The sequence below is a fragment of the Bombus fervidus genome, chromosome 3 (assembly GCF_041682495.2).
Source record: "Bombus fervidus isolate BK054 chromosome 3, iyBomFerv1, whole genome shotgun sequence".
Classification (NCBI taxonomy): Eukaryota; Metazoa; Arthropoda; class Insecta; order Hymenoptera; family Apidae; genus Bombus; species Bombus fervidus.
Window position 1 is genome coordinate 10,438,638 of NC_091519.1, and position 12,918 is coordinate 10,451,555.

The 12,918-nt window shown below is 36.9% G+C and overlaps 1 protein-coding gene across 4 annotated transcripts in view; it reads left to right on the forward strand.

The window, feature by feature from the left end:
• The window catches only part of LOC139985554 (monocarboxylate transporter 10), a 299,453-nt gene that overhangs the window by 169,178 nt on the left and 117,357 nt on the right, over positions 1 to 12,918 (forward strand). The window contains exon 1 of one of the 4 annotated variants that reach the window (XM_072000075.1): positions 11,359 to 11,436. The exons of the other annotated variants lie outside the window; for them this stretch is intronic. The gene's annotated coding sequence lies outside the window, so the exon portion shown is untranslated. Of the gene's footprint in view, positions 1 to 11,358; positions 11,437 to 12,918 lie in introns of those variants that run through there. 4 annotated transcript variants of the gene reach the window in all.

Genomic DNA, 12,918 nt, shown 5'->3' on the forward strand with positions numbered 1-12,918 from the left:
TGCTTGTCTTATGTTCTAAGTACGTCCACCTAAAGTTTTCATCTTCTCCACATGCATACTTCACTTGCATTCGGCTCTTCGCTCAAGAAACGCAGTAGAACAACATCGTTCCGTGTACATTTAACGTTCACCGGCAAACTCAGTCTTCGAAGGTGTTCTTTGTGAAATATGCAGTTACATTTAAACTTCAAAACCCTGTGTCAGGTTCCATCCGAATACATCTATCGTCTTAATCGAGATAGAGAAATCGGCTGATGTTAATTACGTCGATGCTACTCGAGACGAAAATTTACTATTCTGATAAACGAGTCAAATTAAGTGATTTTCCTTATGATTTCGTCTACAACTACCTCATTGTGATTCTATGGCGCATACATAGCTAAATCGAAGATATTCTGAATATACGTGAAAAAATCCTATATTTAAACATCAAGTCTGGATTATGTCTATGTTAAAGAAGTGGCGGTTCCGTTGTATTATTCCAACGTCTTTAACGCATAAACGTTATACAGTTTTGCAGCGCTACCGTGAAATTCGTTACGAACCGAACGATGGTAATTGGAGTATCCAACGCGATAAAGGGAAAACGGTGAGCAAGTTTAGAACCAAGTGTGTTCTAAAAGAAGCAGAAGCTGAAGCTGAAGACGTGAGTTGTCTGTTCGCTGAGCGAGTTAACGGCGTACAAGTACACGTCGTAAGGTCTTGATGATTTCATTTGGTGGTGTGTTATTGATCTCATCCACCGTGCACGCACGGGCAAAGGCAGAAAAGGAGAGAAAATTTTCCCTTCCACGCACTTCCCTTTCGCGCCTTTCCCTCCCCTCCCCTCGTTCAACGGCGCCGCTGAAAGCACAGAACATTGTTACGTGGGACGCTTTTCATTGCAACGTCGATGCAGCATCGCGGTGTATGTACCGTACACGTTTTACAACAGAGAATACACACGCTGCGAGCGACACGCTCGCGAATCCACGATTAATCGTTCCACACTCTGCAAAACGACGTGCACTCGCCGATGGCTAGCTGAAATTTTCGAATTTCCTGCCAGCGACTGCACACCAGTTGTTTAGGGCTGTTGCTCCGGCGACAGCACGGTTTCCAGTGTTGTTCAGAGAAACAAATAAATGCGACTTGGCAGGCTGGTTTTCGCCATACTGAGTTTCTCGTTCCCTACTTAATTGTATTTCTTATTCGTTAATATTACGCGAAATGAGCCATTAACAAATACTGTCTAAAAGCTAATAACTTATTACTTATTGATTTTATCGAAAAACGGTTTGAATAAATTAAGTGTCACGTTTTAAGGAACTCATCTTTTAAATTTATCTTCACATATATTACATATTTTGATTTATTAACGTAATTTTGAATTTTTGAAATGGCACCTTATATTGTTTGTAATATTTATCCAACCGACATCACTAAAGCAATAAATAATATAGCTAGCTCTTCTCTGCTTGTATATGTAAATTAATTATAAAATGTTTGTTGCCTGTTGATTTGATTAACAGTCATTTGAATTAAAAATATGTCGTGTTTCAAGAAATTTATTGGAAACGGAAGCGTCGAGATTTATCTTCAAATATCTTGCATATTTGGAGATATCAAGATAACTTTGAATTTTTGAAATACGATCGTATATTTTTTGCAATATTAGTCGACCCAACCGGGCACCATTGCACGTGGACTGCCGCACGTGTCTTCAATGAAATCTCCTTCAAGCCACGAGTGCCGCTGTACCAAGCGTATTCTGCTAGGTACTCCCACCGATATTTTAGGGAATTTAAAATCCATGTCTTAATTCGTTACAATGTCGAAAAGAAAAATGGGAAACTTATTTTTTAGTGAGTCAAATAGCAGTGAAAAAGAAAGGTTTTACGAGGCTTACACAAATTCGGATAGTAGCGACGAGGAAGAAATCAGATTTCCTAGAAATAGAAATATCAATAGAATTACATCGTCTGATTCTGATTTGGATAATGATAAGTGCAATCGCAGTGATACTGAATGTAATGAAGATACTGTTGACGAGATTTTACAAGAATTGGTCACTGAAGAAGAAAGAAGAATTGATGATACCGAGGAAAGTACAATTCAATTTGGTGAATGGAATGAATTTAATGGTCGGCAGAAGTTATTTCCTTTTCCTGAGACAGACGGCCTCATTAGGCAATTACCTGGCGATGTCAATCCAAATGATGCGTTTCAGCTGTTCGTTGATGACTAAATAATAAACTTACTTGTATCAGAAAATTGCAACAAGGAAGGATGTAAATATCAGAAGATTTAGAGAATTATTAGCTGCAAAATTATTAGTGTTGTCTGATAATACAAAAAAATCATTATCTTCGACGGAGTCAGCATAATATCGCCGTTCGGAAAAATGATTCCGGAAGAAGCATTAGACGCGCATGAAAACTATATTATGCAGATAAAAGACGTCGAACTGACCGATCAAGGACACGGGAGAATTTAAAGAAAACAACAATTTATTATCCAAATTATCCCGACCAAACTCAGCTTTGTATAGAATGCTTCAATGTTTTACATTCTAAATAATTTTCTTAGTAAACCATTTTCGTAATTACTTTTATAGCAATTCAATTTATTATTTTTTATTACTTCCTGTGGAATATCTCTTCAAATACCTACGACGATCCTTCGCAAGTAGTCAAATAAGCGCGACCCGATCAGAAACTTCGATTCGATTAAATCGACAGTTAACGTGTCAAGGAATCAATGAAGAACCGCCAATACGCTAGACAAGTCACGCGTTCGATAAAACTGTGTTCCTTTACCCTCAACAAATAACTCGGCCATCTAAATCACTGTCGGCAAGTTTGCCGGGTAATTCGTGAGCGAACTTGCCTTTAATGCCGCGAAGTACCTTCATAACAGGGGTACAACTCGAACGGTCCATCATCTTGCCCAACCTACTAAACAACCTCTATTTGAAGTCATCGCAGATACCTCGTAACACGTTTTTCAAAATTTTTCACGCGACGAATAATCGTCAGCTTAACGTTGGAGCAGCCGTGATTCAAATCTTTCCACTTTCAACTTCGCAAACCACCAGCCTCGTCTCTCGGGTGAATTCTGTCGCGAAACAAATTTCACTTTCGCTAGAAGAAAAAGAAGAATAATCGAGGTAAGTTTCCGGTACTTCAACCCGTTCGCTGTGTTCAATATAATTGTCGCGACGATAAAGTGCAGCAACATTGGACGATGGAGGAAGAAAGTGACGAGTAGTTTAATCCCCTAAACTCTGAGAACTTTTTTTACACGATCGATTGGCGACATTTTTTTGTGTTCAAATTTTTAAGTTGTGAAGCTATATTTTGAAGGTGTAAAAATTATGTTAGGATTTTTATACTTTACTTTTTTACGGCACTGTTACGCAAACGAAGAAGTAAGAGTTTAATAGAGATCTCTTCTGTATGTTAACTTTGCGCAATAATTTACATAATTTAATATTGAATATGTACACATAGTTTACATGTTTTCATGTATCATCGTATGCTTTTATCCAAGAAACATTATCGTTAACCTTTTCATCGCGTCCGATAGCAAACCTCAAATAAAATACGACACGCGAGAAATAAATATTCCACAGCAGCAATACCAGTTGAGATGTGAAAACGTGAATTAAAGTGATAGCAACTGACAGCGCAGTGATTGGCGCCTTAGGTTACGAACGTTCGGAAACCGGATCCAAATTCCGGAGTCTGATTTTTCCTTCCACGGCATCTAATTAAGAAGAAAGCAGCAATATCTACACCAGCAGTAGCGCACTATCACCCCACAACAAACTACTACAACATCTCAAATATAATTTTCCATATTAAATACATTATGTGCGTTTTTGCACTTTTAAAGTTTCTCATAAATACACACATCATTCTCCATGGTATAACGTCTAAATGGACGTTATACTTTTTCCACTTTTCCGTCTTATTTCTCAATGAAACAAGAATCGAGCAACTTATCAACCTCGTGAAAATGTAGTAAAAACGGTTAATGAGAAACAAGGATGTCGGACAAACAACAATAAAGCATTGCTTCAAACTGTCGTGTGAATTAATTTAACGAACGAAACAACAGCGAGTCGCGGTTCTCCGGTATTCATCGTTCGACCATTTAAACTTCTCCGGCTGACAGTTTCGGAGCGAGCTGCCGTGAGACCTAAAACCCGTCTGCCTCGTCCATTTCTCTCGATGGACGTTTATTCTCGGTTGTTGAGAATGTCGTTTATCCGTAGTTTTTTCCGCCAACTAGCAATGACATTGACTGCTAAATGGACGTTGTTATGTAATTGCTTCTGGGCTCACGATATTATTACGAATTATGCGAAGAATTATTTGATTATGATACGCGAATATATAACGTTAGTTTAGGAGGAAAGATAAGAGACTCGACAGTGTCGGAATGAAATTACTGAAATATTAAATAATGTTTCTTTACTCCAAACAAAGATTATACGCTGACGATAATAATTCTTTGTCTCCATGATTTATGTCGTATAGATCTCTCTAATCCAAAAATTTATAATGCAGAAATGATAGAATTTGTATGAATGAGAAGATGGTCGATGAACTATGGAATATACGCGTCGCGATAACTGTACTCAGCATTGTGTGAGAGACGTGGAAAGAAATCGTCGTGGTAGAATTAATTAATAATAAATAAAAGTCGTTGGAGAATTTGTGCGGAATAGTTTCACTGAGAATTATTATTATTATTAAATATAGATAATTAAATATTGTTTTGTATTTCTCAAGTACAATTTACCTTCAATCCGCTATTTCTACCGTGACCTGCACGTAAGAACCAAATACCCAAGCGAGAAGTGCTCGAGTTTTATGTTTATTTTTATGGATTATTCTGGTTCTAACCTTTGGCGATCCTGTGCAGGCCTCGTCCTTTTCTGGAATTTCTGAAACTATTGGGTTGGCAAGTAAGTGATTGCGGATTTTGTCATTAAGTGGTATTGACAATATCGGCAATCACTTAGTTGCCAACCCAATACAATTGTCGCTGGAATCTCCACTTTCTTTCAAACTTATTCCTTTGGTTTAGTGGTATCTATTTCTTATTCTTTTTTTTTTTTTTCTTTTAATTATTTAATTTATACTTTACAATTTGTACTGTGCTGAACATTCGGTAAATGTTTCTAGCTTCTTATTCTTTCCATGGAAAATTATATTCATGAATTGATGAATATAATATGATTAATAATACATTTAGTATATTTTACGTTGTAATTTATTTTGGAATAAATATTATTCCAAACGAATGTATACTCGTCCGTCACTGTAAAAAAGTACGAGGAAACTTGTCTGACTATAACAAATGTCTAGAGAAATTTACAAATTTAGCCATTCGTTATGAATTTCGTTAAATTTTGTACCGTTTTATATTTACAATGAATAATTAATTACATAAATAGTAATTATATATTTCTTTTATCGTCTACAATTTTCGCATCTTTTAACATATGAAAATGATACGTTTCGAATAAATTTCGAAACAACGTACAAATTCCACTAAATTCTATTTTATTTATACCGATTATTCCCAACACGTTATAACACCATAAATCATTTCGCCGAATTATTTTTGCACGTTTTATCACACTTACATAACCTTATCACTATCAGAAGTCTTTCTCCATTCGCGGTTTTGATCGTTCTCCCTCTTACTTTTCCATTTCAGCTACCGCTATCATTTAGTTGCCAACTCAATACAAAAATAGAGAAAGACACAGACCGATATTTTGAATACGAACTCTATGACCCAAGATTACTCTCGATCGAAAAGATCTAAGTTAACATATGTGTCACAGGATTTGCTGATGATCGACGTTAGATTTGCCTAATCCTGGTTTTTGCCGGAGGCTTTGGATTGGGCACCTGCCGAAATCCGTAGAATGCGAAGATAAATGTGAAAGAAATCGAACTATAAAAGAGAATTTAGTTGGCAAGATCTAGTTTGCTATTTTTCAGTGTTAACTCTCGTGAACTCCGATTGAATAAAACATAAAAAAATGTGAAATATAATAAAGAGAAGTAACATCATCAGGTAAGAAAAAATCAATGGATGCTGCGTTTAGAATAGCATCGTATCTGTGTATAGAAGTATCCGGATGAATCTCGTTAGAGTCCGGAGATGTCTGAAATAATTAAGTCGCATGATTGTGCACCGCGGTACATTGAATAGAGACGTTGCTTAGCACTGAAAATTCTTCGAGGCTCTCGTTACAGAGTTAGCATTTGTCCACGATTACAGTGAATTTCAATGAACTTCCGTTGCAAAAGGGGAAACCTTTTGATTGCTTGCCTTCGTGTTGTAAAAAAGGGAAGCTCAAAGGAAGCTTTTTACAACGCGTTTAAAATCGAAACAGATGCAGATGTAATAAAAATCTTAGAAGAATCCCCATGCACATAAAGATACGTTTCCTAAAGAGATGTATTTGTCTTTTAACTATAATTAAACGCATTAAAGAACTAGAAAGACAAGTGATAAAATATTTGTTAACTTTAAATGCAACATAATATCAGTTCGTTTGTCATTCGAATATTATACAAATTTACGTGCGATAGCTATAGTACGTAGACATACGAAATTCTTGAAAAATTGTAACATTCGTGTTGGAATACAACGATATTTCACGCTTAGGGATAAATACCCATACACAGACACCCACACAGGCATTTGAACAGAACACATACACAGGTCATACTCATTACTGTATAGAGAGTGGGGCTCATCAGTATTTAAGGGATCATGGGTCAGTATCTAAGTCTAGTCTGAAAGTAACTGGCCAACAATCAACAATTCTTGTATACGTTGTTAATTATATCACTCGCAAGGTTATTAATCTTAACTTCAAGATTAAATTCGAACAATTCGATATACTTTTCTTTGCTTCTCAGTGTTGATCAGTATAGCTTTTGAATGGTTCAAACTGGAGTTAGAGAAATCTGAACGAGCTTATTACACAGTCCAGCGGCATAAATGAGCAATAAAAACCAGCTGTTTGTGTTTCAATTCGAATTTCTTTGAAGCTACTGCAGCGTTTCGTATGGCTATCGTTTCGCTGCTAACTGCAGCGATCGAATAGCTGCCATCAAGGTCGATTGGTGATAATTATCGACCTACGAATGGTAGAAAAGGGACCAAGAAAGCATCGAAACTCTGATGACAAAAGAAAGAAAGAAAAAGGAAAGAAACGCTCGTTAAGCCGGAATCCAATCTGACTAGGGAAGAAATTGAAATGGAATCTCTTTTATTTCTGGATTTAGAGGGATTCTGGAAGACAAAAATGGAGAATGCTTCGAACGGAAGTTCGAGGCACGATGCTGATACCGCGATTTCGGTATTTCATCCTTCGATCGACGAGGGATATTTAACTTTGTTTGACGTTTTGCCGATAAATCGATCACTGTTCTCTATAATACACTTCACCGCGAGATATTGCGCAGAGATTAGAGAAGTTTATGGGCTAAATAATACGAACAGAATATTCTTCTTCTCGATGATGAATGTATTTCGCATACTCGGATATTAAATAAGACGATACGAAATTTTTATCATATACACCCTTTGCAAACACGAAATAAGTAACCCACGTATACGACCCTCTAACGGTGTTCTAAATTTGGCAATTTTTGCAATTTCCAAAAGAACTTTTCATCTAGGATTTTGCAAATCGAATAGTATGAACGAGATTTATTATTCCTTTTAATGAAACACGTATTTTACAGAGTCGGATATTGAACAAATAAATACGAAATTTGTGTTGTACATTTCGCAAACGAAATAAATAATCTGCATGTTCGATCTCCTAGCGTAGCAATTTTCACAAGGAATTTTTATTAAAACTTCTCTCATCTAACAGCGCAATTTTTCAAAGCTCGATATATAGGAAAAGATTTTCACCGGACAACAATTGCTTTGAATCTTGCTTGGAATAACATTAAAAAAAATTGTTCCTGCAGATTTTCTTCTACAAGAAAAAAAATACCGAAAAAGTTTGCGAAGACAATGAATAATCTATGTATAGAATTTTTTATATTTATTGTATTTCACAGTTGAACGAGTGATATACGCGATTTGTCGGTTTTCTAACGTAGCAATCCTCACAATGTAGCTCATCCCTGAATTTTCCAAATTCTACTCTGAAACGCTTTCAAAAAAAAACCTTTCAAGAAACGCAATCATCAACTTGCCAAATTCATGCTCTCAGACTGCAACACCGTAAAAGATGTCCAGTAGCAACGTTTCCAAACTCGCAATCTTAGTCAACGTTCTTGCAATTTCCGCTCGGACAACCACCACCACGCTCGACATTTGCAACGATTTGCAAAACAATCACGCGAGAAGCGTCTTCGCACGGAGCGTGGCAACGCGTGACCGACGGAAGCACGGGTTGTTGCTGGAAGCTGTTTGAAGCTGTTCGAAGCACGTAGCTTTCGCTTCAACCTCCTATCTGACACTCGCCTCCACTCTCATCCCCAATGGAAGGTCACCAAGAGGTTGGTTAGTAACGATAAAACGTGTCTTGTTGGACGTTCAGCAGTCGGCGCACGCTTCCGAAGAAAGTTTCCCTGTAGAATCGGATATGTCCAGCTCCTGGACAACAAGGAGTTATCTTTCGATGACCAAGCGCTGAAATTGTTGTCTAAAAATAAAGTGGGTACACAATGGGGCATAAGAGAAAGCTGAGTATTGATACATTATGAATTTTAATCATTTTTTTATTGATAATGGTCGTATATTCTATGGTATATATCAAGTTGTGACATAAATTTATTCACATTTCGTTAAATAAATGTGACAAAATCTGTGTAATCGAAAAGTAACTTATGTCTGTTCTATCACAAAGAATAAATAAAAAAATTCGTCAAATAACTTTTTACGGGATGCATACGTTAGAGAAAGACAAACGAATTTAATGACCAATCTAATTTTATATTTATTCGTTGATCTTATTAAATATAATCTTGGTAGATTAAAGCTTCTTTTTATACTTCTTATTTTACAAGCTTTCTTTTTTTGCTACTATACACGTTGTGTATTTCGGTATCTTGAAATCGAGGATACTAATGTTGAACTGGTCCATACGTTATTCGCAACGGAAAATTTTCATTTATGGCAAAGCAGGATTACTTGAATGAGCTAAGCTTCAATATCTTAAAATTCAATCATGAATTTCCGCTCAACTTTGGACCATTTTTATCTGCACTGTATTTCTCTGTCGTTAAAGTCAATCTCTATCGAAAGTAAGCAAATATCGTAATCGATGTACGCGATTTCTCGGTTCAACTTTATGCTAAAAATTTTCCCGGATCCTTGTAAGCCTCTTAACCGACTAAAGCGAAAGTGAGATTAAAATATTGGCTCGTCGGATAAGACTTAAACCCTTCTGCAGTCACGTTTCTGCACAGAAACAATTTTACACGCGCTAAACGCTACACACTAACTGACAGGAGATTATCGAACAGAACACCGGACGTTTCGTTTAATTGTATCATTGCAAGGTGTTGGAATAAAGTTTGTAATTGGTGGAAGAAAAAATCTAAGACCTACTCGATGATCCAACATAAGAAATTCGAGGATCGCAGCTTAACACTAGAACTACCACACTGGTCGAATTGGCTGGTTTTACAATTTTATTTTAAAATTCCCACTTCGTGTTATATCTTTTTTCCAGAATTATGTAATGACTTTTGCAACGAGAACTAAAAGAATAGTATAATGGATTTTATCCTGTTTTTTATATATACTATAATTATATATATTATATATATATATACTATAATTGAAGTTAGAAGTGTGAACATACCTTACTATTATATATAAAATGAGCAAATACCGTTTACTAATATCTTCTACACGTTTCAACAATATATTCTGCACGTTTTGCTTATGTCGAAATAACGAATGCGAATGGTTTGTTGAAATAAACGAAGCCTTGTTGTAATAAATCACTATCAACTGTTACCAAGGCGCCACGGTGGTCACCAATGACCACCAATAAGATAAATGGTCCATTGGGGAAGAATGTTGTCTTACATCATTAATTTATTATTATTTTGCCATTATATGCTTTGAATAATAAAAATACTCCCGTGGCGTCCTGAGCAAAACGTGATTTCGGCGTGGCAGTCAAAGTTAACCCATTTGCATCATGGCCCTACTTAAGAGGACTGGTCCCCATCAGCGCGCGCGGTTGATCGTAGGTGCAGTAAATGGCATCCGATTTCTTCATGGAGTTTATCGAAAATTTACTGTTCAAACCGATTGGTAGACAGCGTTATTTCGCAAACATCGCATCTTATATTCTTTATAACAGAGGAAAGAAGTAAAAATTATTTATTTAAAAAAAGAATTATTTAGACTAAAATGGAAATAAAAAAAGCAGTCGTAGCGCGCGTAATAATCCGCGCTTAGTGATAGAAGACAGTTGCAGCGCGCGGATTAATCCACGTTTGGATGCAAATGGGTTAAAATAGTTGCGACTAAAATAAACATCGGCACAACGTCGGTAATTTAAGGGTTAAAATGGCGCGCACAGACGATTGCACAAGCTTCGTGACACGTTCGACAACGATGGATTCAATCTAGTCGGATTATCCGGCCCTACGACTGGCCATCCACGTTCCACGATCCCAAGTCCCAAGCCTGTGTCAACTTACCTCTTTCTAGCTGGTCCCTAGGCCACTCTAATACCCGACTTCCGGTTGCTATAGGAGTAATGAACACCGGCGGCGGTGTACGTTGACTCGTCGAAATGAATGCCGGAGCTGTTTGATGCTCTGTGATATAAACTTTATGGGTATATTTTATGATTCTCTCGGGTTTCTGTTGTCAGAGTTACGTCTGAGAAAATGTGGACTGTGCTGGAAGAAAATGTGAAAAATAACCTACTTAGAGTTGTTCGTGATCGTGTGGGATGTGTAGATTGGTTGAGATTGGTTTAATAGTATAAATGATGTTTATTTGGCATATTTACTATTGTAGTATCGTGGACAGATTGTCTAAGAAATATCGGCTGAACCATAAACAATGTCGCGAGAAAGCCAAAGTGCTGGCAGGCCCAACAATGTATCGTCGGTTCTTCAATCGAATAGTTTCATGGAAAAGACCTGCGTGACCGTGATCATGAGCGGTTGCGGAACACGTGCGTGGTGGGGCTAAGACAAAAGACAAAGAGATGTTAAAGGAAAAAGAGGAATTAACAGTCAGTGTTAGTTGAGAAGTCAGAGATTGTAGTCCGCGTGAGAGAGAGCGTTGGATCCGTGGTGACGAGAGTTGCAAATTGATTATCTAGTTGTCTTAATTATAATACGTTATTGTGATTAGTTCACGTTGAATCATCCTTTCCTGTTTAATCAACATCTGTTGAATCCATTAGTTGTAAATAAACTAATTGTAGTAGAAATCCTACACTATACTATACTATTATACATAGCATGAATTTTACGTGTTCATTAGGATAGTCTTACTTATCGCGAATCGTCGGATGTACAGTACAAAGTAGCTTTAGTTAGAGCTTACGTGAGAGTTACTAATTCTTGTCTGGCTTCTCCCAGCTCTCGTACCTACATCGAATCAATTTTGAAATGTTTGTCAATCAAATTCGACAGCAATTACATTTCGTGTAAATTTCGAGTGGCTCGTGTAAACTTACTATTTCCAAAAGTGAGTCGCGCTAAAAATAAAGGTTTGGGAATGCTATTACAGTTTGATTACATGAGAAATGAAAGAAACATGAAAAAGCATTAGAAAGTTATCAAAACGTTCCTTCTACCGGTTTCTACATGCGTGTACAATCTGAACAGAAATTCACTGATTCTCTATCGCTATTTATAATTTCTTGTTTGTCCATTTAATAAAAACTCGCGATAACATTCAGTGGTTTCCATTTAACATGTCGACTGCCACGATGTGGGTCGATGACACGCGTCTTGCTGAATTTCTTAGACCGATAAACTTGATGAATTAAACAATTATCAACGATGTGAACGATTTAGATGACACCACTGAAGAAGAAATGCGCGAACACGATGTGAGATACGGTAAAAATGAAATGTCGTACCGTAGCATATTTTATAGCAGTTCGCGTGTCCATCGGACAGCAACTGAAATTTCGTTTCAATATTCTTCTTTAATATTCAACGATATGTTTTCACATTTTCTTACAACATCGCGAAATTTATTTCACCAGGCAGGTGTACGTAGCGAAATGGTTCGGTGTGATGTGAGCTACCTTACAAGGTTTTGTCACGCTCGTAGCCAGGCGAAACATTCGCAAGCCTCAGAGTGTTAACACAGTTTTCTTCGAGAAAAAGGACGATCTTGGGAAAATGTGCGATGTGGTTGGTTTTTCGTTAGTGGGGAAAAAAGATGGTCTTTCTCTCGAAGAAAGGAATGTAAATGATGATTTGTATGGAACAGGGATTGTTTGCCTTGCTGGGGAAAGGTTCAGCCGGAGGATATGAGTGGAAGTGGGATTAGAAGGGATTTCTCGTGGGAAAGACATAAGTGTCGCGTTACAGAACGATGCTTCCATGGAGAATATGCAAATGTGAAATCACTAAGCGCAACTTTTTAAGAAACGTGCGCGCTCTGGATATTTCGCTCTTGCAAGGAGAAGTTTATTATTTATTAGCAGGTTACGTGTGAAAATTATAGGAAAAGAACGTGATGAGCAAAGTTTCGTTGATTTTTTTCATTTCTCTGTCGCTTTATGTTAACTGGAATCAACGTCGAATTCGAATGTATCTTTTTCTTTTTTTAAATAAAGCTACAAACTTTTTGATTCGATGCAGTAAGAGTTTACAAAAGTTGTAATGTTAATTTAGCTTTCGAAAAATTATACTTTGGAGAAGCGATGAGATGTGAACAATTTAGATA